The sequence below is a fragment of the Acomys minous genome, assembly GCF_964271855.1.
Source record: "Acomys minous genome assembly, chromosome: 1".
In the NCBI taxonomy this organism is placed as follows: Eukaryota; Metazoa; Chordata; class Mammalia; order Rodentia; family Muridae; genus Acomys; species Acomys minous.
Window position 1 is genome coordinate 11,417,285 of NC_140483.1, and position 17,490 is coordinate 11,434,774.

The following is a 17,490-nucleotide window of genomic DNA, read 5'->3' on the forward strand; positions in this document are numbered from 1 at the left end:
CTTCAAGTTTGCCAAATCCAAATAGCCAAATCACTTTGAATGCAACATTTATATAATTCCTGATTGTCTTGTGGTTCTTCCTGTTGTATGTAGCTTATTTTACTCATGTGTAATAATATAAATGTTTATGTTAAAAATGAAACATAATAAATAAAAAATATTTTAAAAAGAAACTAGTTTTTCAGAAAACAACAGCAAAAGAGTGGGATTGCACTGATTTACTAATTCCTTTCCAAACACGATGAACAGACATTGGGGAGAGAAGAGAGAGGAAATGGCAGTGTCCTAGAAAAGAGATGAAGGTGCAAGCCATGCTCTTGTCCCCTGTGGCCTCCTGTAGATAAGGCAGATCCAGGAAATCCCATGAAGCAGGTACTTAGAATTCCAGGGGACATCAGGAACTGACTAGTTGTGTCTAAGATACTTGGAGCCACACTATAGATACTAATTTAGGCAATATAAGCCTCTGATTGTTTTCAAATCCTTACAAGGATGTTTTGGAAATCAATCTGGTCATCAAAATGCTCGGCGTCCACTGATGTTTTTTGGGGAAAGACCTATGGAAATTTGATTTAAAGACTTCTAAACCCTCCAAGATAGATATTCTATAAATGGAAGAGAAAGTTCCAACCCAAGCAGGTCTCTAACATTCTGCTACGTGTGCAAGTGCATGCACACATATGTGCATACGGGGCCCTCAAACACCAGCCATGCTTTCCTGAAAGTGAGGTAGTCAAGAGCCAGATACTGTAGACTCTTCAGTCTGATTTGTGATATTCAAGACCATTTCAGCCACAGCAGTCCTCATAGAAGATGTGTCCTCAGTTCAAGAGCCCCTCAGCAGAGTCCCAGGAAACTGAGAAGGATGGCCAGAAGCTAGTGACAGAGAGATGACTTGACCAAAGCCATAGATAAGCATAGTGCCATCATGTAGCCTCAGGGAACGCAAACAGAAGCTGAGAGGATGTGGGAAGGGGAAGGTGGAATGCCTTCTCACTCGCAGCCACGGACTCTAACAGTAAGCAGTAACAGGGAGGACTTTTTTTTCCTCCTGTAAATTAAAAAGAAGTGACTGACGTCATGTCCATCCCCACAAATGAACTCGATTCTTCTCTAGCACTCACCCGATAGCTCCTTTCCCTTCTGTGACTTGGAGTGGCAGCACAGATAATGCGCAGCTTTCTACAAGCTAGAAAAACTAGAAGACTGATGATCAGGCCCCTTCTCCACCCCGAATGAGCTCTCTGAGCCCTCGTTGCTTGCTTCCTTTCTTCATTATGAAGACAAGCTATGAAGTGTTGGTTTTGGAAGCATAGATTTCTCATCGAGATCCCTGCCAGTTCAACAATCTCATGTTTGTGCCCGTCGCCTTGCTCCATTTATTTTACTCCTTTCTCTGTTTTCTCTTGCTCATACAATCTAGCCTGTGTGAGTAATGTTCATATGCTCATGAGTACAGTTGGTTCTTTGTGATCTGCGATAATAAGAGACGGGTCATGTGGATAACCCCAAATTGCAAACACTGCTCCTGTATACAGCTGAGGAACGTTCCTGTCTGACTAGCAATCTAGTATTTGGTTTGGGCTGCACTCACATAGAACCCATCAGTTAGTTGGGAGAATAGTACAGAGGAGTTAACCGCCCTTTCCTGGGAAGTAATAGGCATGGAAATTGAGATTCCCACCTTGGTCGAAAGTCTTCTACCAAGTAATGTTGTGTTTTACAATTAGATCTGGCTGGTTTACATGATTAATGCTTCAATTGGTGAGATGAACACACTCTCAGGGACAGGAAGGAGGTGGAGGTTAGGCAAGATGGCCACTCACGGGGGATTTTACCAACCCAAGAGGCACAGGACCAAGTAGAACCACATATGCTTGTTTCAGAGTAGTTTGGCCAGCAGGCGCTCTTTAGGATCTGATGTCAGTTTGATTGTATCCTGTGGATGTCACTGTACTAAGTAAGCTCCCTTAGACCCTTATGACACGGGATACAACCCTATAGGAAGAAGAGCTCTCATGCACCTGTTTGCTCCTGATTTAGAGGCCCACAGACCTTCAACAATTAAAATGGACAACTCCACAAATCAAATGAAAAAGATATCTTAATCAAAACATAGAGCTGGGCTAGAGAGATGCCTCAGCCATTAAAGGCCAGGCTCGCAACCAAAACATAGAGCTGCCACTTTTCTTTTCCTATTAAAGTCCAAATACCATAAAACATGGCATTCTTTATTGCCAAGAATGTCTTTTCTAAGGTATAAATTATTATAATTTACCTAGAAAACTCATTTTATAATTGATTCAAGAGCTTTAAAAAATCAATTCGCAATATTTGAAAAATAAACAGATCATGTTTAAGACAGTCATCCTAGGATCATACCCTGCTGTGCTATCGAACCCATCTCCAGTGATATCGTTTTTAACAGCCCCCCCCCATGCTTAACTGTAGCATAACAAGCTATGGTAGGAATGGGATGTAGATGTCTTACATGATCTTAAGCATAAATTTTAATGGATTGAAAACACCATAAAAACTTCTTATTTATTAATAAAATACATAAAACTATTACATAAGACTATAAGCTACAAAGCTCTAAATGATGTTTTAGTTTATGATAAACTTTGATTTCTTTTTTGTGATCCAAATTGCATGTTCACTTAACCCTTGGAAAATACAGAAAAGAGACCCAAGATACTGTAAAGCAGCTATAACCTAATACTCAGGGGTATCTACCATCAGGGGTATCTATCTACCATCAGGGTATCTACCATCAGGGGTATCTATCTACCATCAGGGGTATCTATCTACCATCGGGGGTATCTATCTACCATCGGGGTATCTACCATCAGGGGTATCTATCTATCATCAGGGGTATCTATCTACCATCAGGGTATCTATCTACCATCAGGGGTATCTACCATCAGGGGTATCTATCTACCATCGGGGTATCTATCTACCATCAGGGGTATCTACCATCAGGGGTATCTATCTACCATCAGGGGTATCTACCATCGGGGTATCTACCATCAGGGGTATCTATCTACCATCGGGGGTATCTATCTACCATCAGGGGTATCTACCATCGGGGTATCTACCATCAGGGGTATCTATCTACCATCGGGGGTATCTACCATCAGGGGTATCTATCTACCATCAGGGGTATCTACCATCGGGGTATCTACCATCAGGGGTATCTATCTACCATCGGGGGTATCTACCATCAGGGGTATCTACCTACCATCGGGGTATCTACCATCAGGGGTATCTATCTACCATCAGGGGTATCTACCATCAGGGGTATCTATCTACCATCAGGGGTATCTATCTACCATCGGGGGTATCTACCATCAGGGGTATCTATCTACCATCGGGGGTATCCACTAGTGATTTTGTTTGTTTGTTTTGATTCTCTTTTCTAAGTCCCCAGACAGCTTTATTAGACATACATGAGCAACTGTGTCGATGGTGAGAACAGACAGATGAAATGTGACAGATAGGTAGCCTGATGCTAGATTCTAGCTTAGATATCTTTATCTGTTAATATGACACAGCTTAAGCCTCAATTGAGGGGTTGTCTAGATCAGGTCAGCCCATGTCTGAAGGAGACTATCTTGATTGATGGTTGATGTGGAAGAGCGCAGCTCCCTGGGCAGGTGGTCCATCATTGGATAAGAAAGCTAGCTAAGCACGGGCCTGTACATGGAAGCCATCTATCAGCATTTGTTCATGGTTTCTTCCCACTTCCTTGGCTATGAGTGGCTTCCATTTCTAGAAGTAATGCTGTGTTGACCCTTAAGCTGGTCCATCTTCAAGTTCTTGCTTGAGTTTTTGCGCCAACTTCCTACAATGGCAGTCTATAACCTGTAAGCTTAAATAAACCCTTCCCTCTCCTGTATTGCTTTTGGTCAGAGTGTTTTAGTACAGCAACAGACACAAATCTAGAATAGATAGGTGGAGAGGCAGAGAGATAATTGAAAGGCAATTGATAGGTATATAAGTAGTAGAGAATAGATTATTGATAAACATCAATATAATTTGTCTTACATTTTCTTTGTTCATAAGCATTTTCATGTCACTTATTTTCTAATATTTTATGTTTGTTTCCATATTTAATGTCATCCAAATATGATTATTTATTATATATTTTTATATTTTATTACTGAAATAATGTTTTCAGTACTTATTTCACATAATATGGGCATGGTAGTCTTTTATAAAGACATTTAAGGCTAGTGAATAAATGGTCAGGTAGCTTTCCAGATACATGGCCACAATTTATGGCTCCGGTTACAGTCAGAAAACCCTTCTTTGGTATTCAGGAATTTCATGTTTCATGATGTTTGTAACTGTGTGAAGAAAAAGAAAAGTGATATCTCAAGATTTTAATTAATATGTATTTTTATTTAATTTATAGAGTTGAACATTTTTCATATACTTTATTTGTATAAACTATTACAAACTTTATATGAAAAAATATATACATAGACATATATTAATCTTTTCTCCATTTGTTTTTGTCTTTTAATTTTGTGAATGATTTTAATATTCAAGAATTTAAATTTTCCTGTCTTTGCCTCTTTGCTTCTATATAAGCATTGTTTTTAATGCTTTTATTATAACTCAATATCTACTTTAAAAATGGAAAAACATCTAAATTTTCTTGTTTAATATTTAACTTCATAATTCATTTTTTTCCCAACTTGCATATATTACTATTAAGATACTTAGGGGGAGTCTGTTCCCCAGACAACTAGATAGCTACTCCATTTATGTGGAATGCTTTGCCTACTAACTTCTGATACACATAGTCAGTGGCGTGGTGAGTTGTCCAGATTTCTCTTAAAGAATAAAGAATCTGTTCTTCTGCCTTGGAGAAGCTAGCACTAAGTTGATGTTCTTCTCAGAGCAATAAACTCTGCCTTAGGAAAGGCCTATCTCCTCCAGAGGCAGCCTCCTCCAGACACTGGTCAAGCCTCACTCAAACCCTGGTCCATGCGGAGACAGAGAGGGTCGTCTATGGTGGGGCCATATAAGCCCACACTTGTCTCTATGGCCCTTGGTTGGGCCGGAACCAGTTCAATGTTCTTGAACTCACATCTGTCCTCTTTTGTGCTCACTCGCAGAGCAGGTGCTAATGAATGTCTTGCCACCCAATCTCCACCCAGAGCCAGGAACGCAGCCTCTGACCTACATATATGGACAATCTGCAGATCTAAAATTAGTCTCAAATAGTGAACTCTTTTTTTCCACGAGTTGGTGCCAATATTCATTTCAGAGCAAAATATGACCCAGATCAGTAGGAAGCTGCCATGGCTGTTACGTCCTCTGCATTCTGCTGTGTAAATATCAGTAGGTATGATGAGGGGTGCTGGGGGTGGGGAGCAGACCGCCAAGCCCTGGAGTCTGAAACTGTGAGGGTACTTTTTTTAGGATATGATCAAGCTTACTAACAAAAGGTCTAATTTTTGAGGTCTGAAATACATCTAGCCCCTAAATTTTAAGACAAAAGACCAAGAGTGTATATAAAGTATATTTCAAATTCATCTCTACGCATTTACCATTTCAGTATCTCCATTAGACAATTTGAAGTCTCAGAAATTCAGGTCTCCTCCAGAACTGCTTATTTTATTTATTTATTTATTTATTTATTTATTTATTTATTTTTACAAAAAAAAAAACCCCACTGTTTCTTATTTGTATCCATTTATTCTGTGAGATGAGCCTTGGGATCATGTTTCCAAATTATCCCTTACTGAGATTTCCATTGAAATAGTATTTAGCTTAAAATGAATGTGGGAAAAATTAATACCCTAAAGTATTTCACTATCCTCAACTAAGGACATGAAAAGTGTAGTCTCTGGCTTGTGGTTGCTCCAATATTTAACAATTTGAAATTTCTTTTTTTTTTTTTTTTTTTTTTTTTTTTACTGCACATGGGTAGGGATTTTATTTTTTTTTTCCATTTTTTTTTTATTTCTATTTTTTTTTATTAATTTATTCTTGTTACATCTCGATGGTTATCCCTTCCCTTGTATCCTCCCGTTCTTCCCTCCCTCCCATTTTCCCCTTACTCCCCTCCCCTATGACTGTTCCTGAGGGGGATTACCTCCCCCTCTATATGTTCATAGGGTATCAAGTCTCTTCTTGGTAACCTGCTGTCCTTCCTCTGAGTGCCATCAGGTCTCCCCCTCCAGGGGACATGGTCAAAGGTGAGGCACCAGAGTATGTGAGAAAGTAATATCCCACTCTCCACTCTACTGTGGAGAGTGTTCCGTCCATTGGCTAGATCTGGGTAGGGGTTTAAGGTTTACCGCCTGTATTGTCCTTGGCTGGTGCCCTAGTTTGAGCGGGACCCCTGTGCCCAAATCTGCCTATCATAATGTTCTACTTGTAGGCTTCTAGGACCCTCTGGGTCCTTCTACTTTGCCTTTCTCCCATGATTCTCTCATCTAGAATCCCACTAGAATGTCCTCTCCTCTGTCTCAGTTTCCTGGTAAGTGAAGGCTTTCGTGGGACATGCCCCTTGGGCTAATATGCAGATATAAGTGAGTATATACCATTTGAGTCTTTCTGCTTCTGGGTTAACTCACTCATTATGATCATTTCTAGCTCAATCCATTTATCCACAAATTTCGGGAAGTCCTTGTTTTTAATAGCTGAATAGTATTCCATAGTGTATATGTACCACAGTTTCTTTATCCATTCTTCTATTGAGGGACACTTCGGCTGTTTCCATGTTCTGGCTATTATGAATAAGGCTGCTATGAACATGGTTGAGCAAATTTTCTTGTTGTGTGCTGGAGCATCTTCTGGATATATTCCAAGGAGTGGAATAGCTGGGTCTTGAGGAAGCCCTATTCCCATTTTTCTGAGATAGCACCAGATAGATTTCCAAAGTGGTTGTACTAGTTTGCATTCCCACCAGCAATGAAGGAGTGTTCCTCTCTCCCCACATCCTCGCCAGCATGTGGTGTCGCTTGAATTTTTGATCTTAGCCATTCTGATGGGTGTAAGATGGAATCTCAGAGTTGTTTTGATTTGCATTTCCCTGATGACTAAGGAGGTTGAGCATTTCTTTAAGTGTTTCTCAGCCATTTGATATTCCTCTGTTGAGAATTCTCTGTTTAGTTCCATGCCCCATTTCTCGATTGGGTTATTTGGTTTGGTGGTATTTAATTTCTTGAGTTCCTTATATATTTTGGATATTAGACCTTTGTCAGACTTAGGGTTGGTGAAGATCTTTTCCCAGTCTGTAGACTGTCGCTTTGTTCTCTTTACAGTGTCTCCTGCCTTACAGAAGCTTCTCAGCCTCATGAGGTCCCATTTATTAATTGTTGACATTAATGTCTGGGCTGTTGGTGTTCTGTTCAGGAAGTTGTCTCCTGTGCCAATATGTTCCAAGCTCTTTCCCATTTTTTCTTCTAAGTGACTTAGTGTCTCTGGTTTTATGTTGAGGTCTTTAATCCACTTGGATTTGAGTTTTGTACAAGGTGACAAATATGGGTCCAGTTGCATTTTTTTACACATAGACATCCAGTTAGACCAGCACCATTTGTTGAAGATGCTATCCCTTTTCCATCGAATGGATTTAGCTTCTTTGTCAAAAATCAAATGACCATATGTGTGTGGATTCATATCTGGGTCTTCGATTCGATTCCACTGATCAACCAGCCTGTTGCTGTGCCAGTACCATGCTGTTTTAATTACTATTGCTTTATAGTACAGTTTGAGATCAGGTATGGAGACTCCTCCAGAGCACCTTTTATTGTACAAGATTGTTTTAGCTATTCTGGGTTTTTTGTTTTTCCATATGAAGTTCAGAATTGAACTTTCAATGTCTTTAAAAAATTGTGTAGGTATTTTGATAGGGATTGCATTGAATCTGTAGATTGCTTTTGGTAGGATGGCCATTTTTATTATGTTAATTCTCCCTATCCATGAGCAAGGTAGATCCTTCCATCTTCTCATGTCATCTTCAATCTCTTTCTTTAGGGTTTTGAAATTTTTTTCAAACAGGTCCTTCACTTGCTTAGTTAGAGTAACTCCTAAGTACTTTATATTGCTTGTAGCTAATGTGAAGGGTGTAGTTTTCCTAATTTCTTCCTCTGCAAGCTTGTCATTTGTGTATAGGAAGGCTACAGACTTTTTTGAGTTAATTTTGTATCCAGCCAATTTGCTGAAGGTGTTTATCAGCTGTAGGAGTTCTCTGGTGGAATTTTGAGGGTCACTTATGTAGACTATCATATCATCTGCAAATAGGGATAATTTGACTTCTTCCTTTCCCATTTGAATACCCTTGATCTCCTTATGTTGTCTTATTGCTCTGGCTAGAACTTCGAGTACTATATTGAAAAGATATGGAGAGAGTGGGCAGCCTTGGGTCAGGGAAGAAATAAAGAAAGAAATCAAGGAGTTTCTGAAATTCAATGAAAATGAAGGAACAACATACCCCAATTTGTGGGATACATTGAAAGCAGTGCTAAGAGGAAAATTCATAGCACTAAGTGCCTTTAAAAAGAAATTGGAAGCATCACACATAAACACCTTAACGACACAACTGGAAGCCCTAGAAAAAAAAGAAACAGAAACACCCAAAAGGAGTAGACGTCTGGAAATAATCAAACTCAGGGGTGAAATTAACAAAATAGAAACTAAAAAAACAGTCCAAAGAATCAACAAAACCAAGAGCTGGTTCTTTGAGAAAGTCAACAAGATAGACAGACCATTAGCCAAACTAACTAAAAGGCAGAGAGACAGTATTGAAATCAACAAAATCAGGAATGAAAAGGGAGACATAACAACAGACACTGAAGAAATACAAAGAATCATAAGATCCTACTTTGAAGGCATATATGCCACAAAATTTGAAAATCTAAGGGAAATGGACGATTTTCTTGATCAATTTCACTTGCCAAAGTTGAGTGAAGAACAGATAAACAAGCTAAATGGCCCTATTTCCCCTACAGAAATTGAAGTAATCATTGATAGTCTCCCAACCAAAAAAAGCCCAGGGCCAGATGGCTTCAGTGCAGAATTCTACCAGACCTTCAAGGGCGAGCTAATACCGATACTCTTCAAGCTACTCCAAAAGATAGAAAGGGATGGAACATTACCAAACTCATTCTATGAGGCCATAGTCTCATTGATACCTAAACCTCACAAAGACTCAACAAAGAAAGAGAATTTCAGACCAATTTCTCTGATGAACATCGATGCAAAAATTCTAAATAAAATACTTGCGAAACGAATACAAGAGCACATTAAAGATATCATTCATCATGACCAAGTAGGCTTCATGCCGGGCATGCAGGGATGGTTTAATATACGGAAATCCATCAACGTAATCCACCACATAAACAAACTGAAAATAAAAAACCACATGATCATCTCTTTGGATGCAGAAAAAGCATTTGATAAAATCCAACACCCATTCATGTTTAAAGTTTTAGAGAGATCGGGAATACAAGGCACTTTCCTCAACATAATAAAGGCTATATATAGGAAGCCAATAGCCAAAATCAAAGTAAATGGTGAGATACTCAAGGAAATTCCTCTAAAATCTTGAAATTTCTTAAGATCGCCTCCACATATATTTTATTAGCCATGGCAATGACCTTTTGACTTTTATTTTGAAAGAAACCGAAAAGCTCTTTCCCCATAATGCCCCCAATTGACTGCTACTTACAGGAAAAGTAATCCCACGCCTTTTATGTCCCCTGCTTCCCACGAAACTACATCAGTTCTCGTTCCCGCTTCTCAGCTGGGTTTTCCTCTGTATTTAATTATGTCATCTGCAAATAATGATAATTTTGTCCTCTCTTAAAATATTCATACATCCTCTTTCCACTTCTTAGGATATTGTGCTGGACAGAACGTTCACAAGAAAGTGAAGCAATGGTGGCAGCGGCAGGAGTCTTGGTCGAGGCCCCGCTTTTAACTGGGATTGTCTCTGGCGCCCCACCGCTAAGCACTCTGCCAGCTGATCTCTTGTGACACTTCCAATCATCTGCAGAAAGACTCTGTTCCTAATTTCTCCAGGCTTTCTTTCTCATCTGTAAGTAATATGTTGTGTGTGTCCTACTTTTTTTTTTTGACATCTGATGAAATTACCATATGCTCGCCTCTTTTGAAGCATTGCTGTGCTGTAATATATTAATAGGAAGCCATTCTTGAATTTTCAAATAGACTATTTCCTGGCAGCAAGTATCATTGATTCTTCTCTCTCTCTCTCTCTCTCTCTCTCTCTCTCTCTCTCTCTCTCTCTCTCTCTCTATCTATCTATCTCTATGTGTGTGCCTGTGTGTGTCTGTGTGTGTCTGTGTATGTACAGATGTACACATATGTGTATGTTCGTGAGAGTGGAAGCCAGAGGTTGATGCCACACACTGCCTTCTATCCCTCTTCATCTTTCTTTGAGGGACAAGATCTCCCACTGGGCTTGGAGCTGCTGACTGGCGAGGCTAGCTGGGCAACTGGCTCCAGGGACCTTGCTGCCTCCATTCCTCAGGTGCCACCACAGCTGGCCCTGCTAACGTGGGTGATGGGGAGCCTGAACTCACACACTCATGCTTGCATGGCCGGTACCTTACCGCCTCCCTGATTCTCCGTGGAGGTTTGGACTCTTCACACGCAGGCCCATCCCTGAGGTCAAGCTGCACGTGGAACAAGTTTCAAATGGTGCTGACACAGCCAAGAGCCTGTGACAGAGGAAAGAGGAAAAGGAATTTGCTTATCAAGTAATTCTAATTCTTTCAATTTCTTTACAGAAAAAAAAATTTGATTCCATAGTCAAAAGACAAAAAGAAGTATGTTAAAAATAGCTAAGTGATAGCGAGCCAATTCTATATTTTACGAGAGATTTAATCAGTAATGAAAGGATCAATGGCTATAAACAGAAAAAGCAAACAAATGGACAATATAATTTGAAATAATGCCAAACACTTTTGAAAATTAAAGAAATATAATTCAGAACCACAATAAATGTTCTTCTATGCCTCAGAAAACAGCAAAGTCCAAAACATTAGCAAGAGACTTACTTCAGACAAGGAGGCGGGCACATTCCTCTTTGTTTTTAGAGAAAGATTTGATAGAGTCATGAAATAAAAGTCCACATCTATTCAATGCAGAAAATCTTCTGCAATTATCTTATCTTAGAGGATAATTCAAAAAGCAAATGTAGAAAGCAAAAATAAACCAAAAACAACTAACTCCTATGGAAGTTGAATTAACAGAGACATCACCTTGGTTGGGGTGATGCTTCATAATTACAAAGAAGAGACAGGGATCTGTGTGGACTGACATGGAAAATTTCAAATATAAACAAAATACAAAATTATAAAAGTATAAAATGTATGGCATATAATATACTTCTATTTATTATATAAAAATTATAGTGCCCATTTGGTTTTTTCTTCTTTATAGCAATTGATCCTTTCATTATTAAGTACATATCTTTTGTAAAAAAATAAAATAAAATTAGCTCTTTGTCACTTAGATATTTTAAAATATTTCTATTTGTCTATATTTCTCTATAAGAAAAATTTTAAAATTAGAATTACTTGATAAGCAAATTCCTTTTCCTCTTTCCTCTGTCACAGGCTCTTGGCTGTGTCAGCACCATTTGAAACTTGTTCCACGTGCAGCTTGACCTCAGGGATGGGCCTGCGTGTGAAGAGTCCAAACCTCCAGAGAGAATCAGGGAGGCGGTAAGGTACTGGCCATGCAAGCATGAGTGTGTGAGTTCAGGCTCCCTATCACCCACGTTAGCAGGGCCAGCTGTGGTGGCACCTGAGGAATGGAGGCAGCAAGATCCCTGGAGCCAGTTGCCCAGTTAGCCTCACCAGTCAGCAGCTCCAAGCCCAGTGGGAGATCTTGTCCCCCAAAGAAAGATGAAGAGGGATAGAAGGCAGTGTGTGGCATCCACCTCTGGCTTCCACTCTCATGAACATACATATGTGTGCACATGTGCACGCACATGAACATGTATGCACAGACACACACATAAAAGGCATCAATGACACTTTTTGCCAGTAAATAATCATGTATGTGAGTGTGTGTGTGTGTGTGTGTGTGTGTGTGTGTGTGTGTGTTTAACCTCCCTGGGTAGTTTGCTAGGTCAGAATCTTCCATCCTCCCCTTCCCCCACACTGCTAATAACACAAAAGATTTTTGTGATTTTCATATGGGGGGGCACACGCACATGCACATTTATATATGTGAGTGCAGGCGAGAGTTCTGCAGCACACATGTGGAAGGCAGAGGACAGCAGTCTTGGATGCTGACCTTTGCTTTCCACCCTACTGCGGCTTCTCTTGTTCACCACTGCCTGTCCCAGGCTGCTCACAGCCTTCTGGAAATTCTCACGTTCTGCCATGTGAACCCAGATCTTCACTCTTACACTGCTAGTGTTTTGGCCCACTGGTTTATCCTCCTACCCCACATCTGAGGAGAAGTTTGTTTTGGTTTTGGTTTTTTTTTAGTTTGTTTCTTCTATCACCTTAAAAAAATCTTTCTGTCTATTCCAAATTATTGTACTCTAAGAAAGAAGTGTGGAACCTGGAAATCTGCAATTTTAAAAGTATTCCAGAAAATTAGACCTGGATAGCCAAGAAAGCAAGCTGATGTCCTAGTCCCATGCTGTACTGCTCAACTGGACTTCACTTACATGCTAACATTGTGGAGAAAATGGCTAAATAAATCAGCTGCACAGCCATCAGTGTCTTCCTGTGGCCCAGTAAAGGTATATATAAGGTGTCAGAACGTCCAGTGTTCCAGCCTGGGTGTGTTTGCACAAGCCTGCAATCCCAGCAGTCAGGGCTGAAGCAAGGGGACCATAGGAGTCCTGTGCTAACGTGGGCTTCATAGCGAGACTCTGTCTCCAGAACCTTCAGATATCACTGTCTTCACAATATAGAAAAAAAATCCCAAGTCTTTGTAGAAATAATTCTTTGACAACTTACACTTTTTCTTCAAACTCTAAATTTCTATTTAATATTTTTAATCACATTGAATAAATATTCAACCCAAATTACCCAAATTTTCAAACTTTACACCATATCTGAGTACATATACACAAAATGCACACACATACATACACATGCACACACACATACACACACACACTCACACCACACTCTGTAAAACACATGCACACACTCACTCGCACACATTCTCTCACATACACACACACAAACTCATATACTCTCACATATATTCACACTCACACACACGCACACCACTCTCTCACACAGACATGCACACACACTCATATACATGCATACACACTCACACACATGTGCACACACTCCCTCACATACACACTCACACAAGCTTATACACTCTCACACATATTCACACTCTTGTGCACACACTCATACACACTCTTCCCCCCTCCTGCTACCTTCTCTCCCTCTGTCTCTCCTCACTTTGCTGTCTTCCATGTCTGTTCCAGGGCCGCTTTATATTTTTCAGTTCACTTTGGAGCTTCCTATGCTACTTCTTGATCAAGAACCTGTTTTATACATATTTTTGAGGAAGCCTGCCCCTGAGCTTTTTAGTCAGTATTAGCTATTCTGGTTCTATTATCTGACCTTTTATGTCTGCTTTTATCCTCATTATTGCTTTCCTAGTGTTTTGTTTTATTTTGAATTTTTTAAAAAAAATACTGCTTTGCAACTCAAAGAATCACTTTCAGGTTTTTGTTTTCTTCATCAATAAGATCATACAACCTGCTACATTTTTATTATAATTTTACTTCTAGCTTCATATTGTATTTTTAAATAACTTTCTCAGTTCTGGGCCAGCAAGATGGCTCATAGGTGCTTGCTGCCAAGTCTTACAACCTGAGTTCTATCTGCAGGACGCACATGGGAGAAAGACAAAAGGGACAAGGAACCCCAACAAGTTGTCTTCTGACTTCCACCTGCAGGCTGTGGCATTCACATGAAAGCACACACACACACACACACACACACTCTCTCTCTCTCTCTCTCTCTCTCTCTCTCTCTCTCTCTCTCTCTCATAAATAAAGGTAATGCAAATTTTGCTAGTGATAGTTTTATTTTTCCTTTAGCTCAGTAGTTATCTAAGGAATGTTGGGGCTAGTGTGTGGCCCCCTTAATAAACATCTTCTCTAACATGGCCTGACGTGCTGCTGCCTGACGTGGGTGCTGGGAATTGAACTCAGGTCCTCAGCAGGAGCAGTATGCTCTCTTAACCCCTGAGCCACCTTCCCAGACCCTGTCCATTATTCTTACTATATAACCTTTCAAACCACGAGTGAGGCATGGCGAATTCTCCAGAAGCATATTTACACCTACTTATCCCTGTGTCCTTCTTGGGTTTTTAAATTTAGGTATAGCTTTTGTTACTCAACTCAGCTTTTTGTGTTTTTTAATATAAATTTTTTGAGAATTTTGCCCATGAATAGTGCATTTACATCATTTTCATCCATCCTTCTCCACTTTTCAACTCCTCCTATGTCCCCCTTTCACATTCATGACCTCCTGTTATTGCTACAACACACACACAGGTGTACACACACACACATACACACACATGCATGCACACACACACATGCACACACACGTGCACACACATACATGCATGCACAGCCTGATGAGTCCACCTACGAGTTTAGGGCTGACCATTTGGGGTTGGAACTCATCAGAGCCTCAGAGCAAACAGAATGCGCATCCTTCAGCAGCCGTTATCTTTATGTTCAACTCAGGAAGTACATGCTTGGTTCTGTGCTAGCTGCTTTGTTTTTTTTATGAAGTAATTTAGCAGATAAGCTTGTGCTTCGCACTCACTGCAGCAGAAGGAGGAGGCAGCATCGTGTTTGCACTGTGATGTAAACAGTCTGTTGCCTTTGCTTTCCATCCTCTCTTCTGTGTGAATGAGCCAGCTGGGGCTGTGGCAGTTATTGTTAGCATGAGAGAAAAGACCAAGATTTGTAGGTACTGCCCAACAATATTCACTGACTAAAACAAGCACCTACCTCTGGAATACGTGTTGTAGGAGGAAATGACAAGCTGTTGGAACTGCTATGAGTTTGCTGGCTATGGAGTGCTTGCAATGGAATCCACTCCTAATTAGTGTGTGTGTGTGTGTGTGTGTGTGTGTGTGTGTGTGTGTACACGTGTTTTACATGGGTTCTGGAGTTCATGCAAGGCAATCATGTCACTGACTGAGCTCTGCCTCCGGCACTATCTCCTAACTTCTAGGCCATTTTTTTTCCTCCTAAAATATTTGGGGCAATGGTTTATTACAAAAGCCACTGTCCTATAATGATTCTGCACATAGTAAAATGAATAAGAATGTTTCTAATTCTACTTATTTCCTTCCCATTTTCCAACATTTTCAAAATTGTGGAATCAAATTTTATAATTGAATTTTCCCACAAAGCACTGTCTTCATGCTGTATTGATTTTATTCTTAAAATCATAATTCTAACAATTGTTCTGAATTAATGTATTGCATTCAATATTAATGGCCTTATACCAGTGTTCTGTTATGGTTCAATCAATCCTTCCTGCGGTGGGAATTTTTGACTCATCTTTGGGATACTTGTTATGTTTTCCTTTTGAGAGCTATTTTCCTTTTGAACCCTTTTCTAACAAGCATGCTCTTCTTTTGCCTTTGAACATGACCAGCATATTTTCTCTAACTGTAGAACTCTCATGTTAAAATTTTTCCCTGAAAAAAAATCCAGATTTTCAAAACTGCATTATGCACTTTTTAATAAAGCATAGTGAAGAGTAAAGTCTCCTTGTAAAGGCTACATTTTATAAGTCCCTTCTTTGAAAAGAGTTACAAGAATGTGGCAGTCTATCAGGAATTTACCTAAGTCCCCTTGGATCCCAACTCTTCTAGTTGGGATGATTATTGTGGTGGTGATGATGATGATGATGATGATGATGATGATGATGATGATGGTGGTGATGGTGGTGATGATGGTGATGATGGTGATGGTTGTAGGTTTGAATCCAAAATTTTTTCAATGGATCATTCCTTGTTCCTCCTTCTGTTTAAGTTTTTTTTTCCCTTAAGTGTGTACATAAGCCTCTGTCCTCAATTTCAACCTTCTCTTACTTGCTTTTGAATCTATTTTTTTCTTTGGTCTCCACAGAAAGGTAACATTTGTCACGTACATTGCTGAGCTGATTTCTTTTCATGTCGGTCCTGCTGGCTGAGAATGGAACTCAGTGGCATGGGGCTTGCCTGCCATGGGCAGGGATGTCCAGAACTAAAAAAAAAAAAAAAAAAAAAAAAAAGAACAAACGAAGCCCAAAAGAACAAAAGAGCTAACCATTGTACCCATCACCTTCAAGGTAAATTTTCATTCTCCCATTAAACCTTCATGTTTCTTGAATCTTCTTCCTGTCCCTGTCCTATCCTGTTTGCTCCCTGCTAATAGTCCTAAGAGCGGCCTCCATCTTATCTCTCGGTGCTTGTTTTGCAAGTTTCTCATGTTTATTGAGAATACATATAAGATGTGTATCTTGTCTTTTTTTTTTTTTTTGCATGTCTTTTTCTCAACTGTCACCCCTCAGACACTGGCCCTTGAGCTTCCCCCCTTTTTTCCATTGGTGCTACACTGCTGCCTTTGTGTTTGCTCATCCTTGAATAAAAGAAAATAGAGAGGCCGAGCAACCGGATCAGTGGTTACGAGCACTGGACGTTCTCGCAGAAGACCTAGGTTTGGTTACCAGCACCCACATCACAGCTCACACCTGTCTGTAACTCTTCTTCCAAGGGATCTGATTGACGCCTTCTTCCGGCCTCTGCTGGCACAAGGCATGCACGTGGTACACAGACATACATACAGGCTGGCAAAACACTCATACACGTAAGAAATAGCAATTTTTAAAATTGAGACCTTACTTTTCTGCTGAGTATTTCTTAGTAGGTTAGATCTCTACCTCCTTCACCCCAAAAGGATGGACCAGTCCTTGTCACCTGGCATGAGAAGTGTCACAGTTAGGAAAGACCTACCCCAGATTCCCCTTTGTCCTTCACTGGGAGAAAATCCATGTTTCTAGAGGGGCCTGAACTTCAAATACACTTGGCCATGAGCTAATGGGCTTAATGATTGGTACATTTCTGCACAGTAGAAAACGGGGAAGCAATAAGAGGGGAGAGAAGTCCAGCTTGGACTCTAGATGGATTTCTGCCTCTGTGCTCTTTCATGGCGTGATCCCAGAAGACCCACATCTGCTTTTCCATGGAAAAAAAATGACACTGTTAGCATCCACCTCTATAGGTTGTTGTGGAAATTCAAAGTTCCCTATGCGGTATAGTTCCATATTGCTAAAGCATGCTGGCAGCTGTTCATGTAGAAACTCCTTTCAGCAAAAAGTAGCAACAATAAACCTTTCCTTAGTTGAACAATATTTGTGAGAGCTGTTATTTTCTCATTTTAAATAAGCCCTCTGTACTAACTTATTTACTGTACTTACTAATCAAATCCTTGATGAATGCCACGAC

General features: G+C 40.0%; 1 long non-coding RNA gene across 1 annotated transcript in view; it reads left to right on the top strand.

Annotated features, from left to right (window-relative positions):
- The window catches only part of LOC311609372, a 30,910-nt gene extending 20,930 nt beyond the window's left edge, over window positions 1-9,980 (top strand). The window contains exon 3 of the long non-coding RNA XR_014783366.1: window positions 9,858-9,980. This is a non-coding gene — a long non-coding RNA (uncharacterized lncRNA). The remainder of the gene's footprint in view (window positions 1-9,857) is intronic.
- The last annotated feature ends 7,510 nt before the right edge of the window (window positions 9,981-17,490 follow it).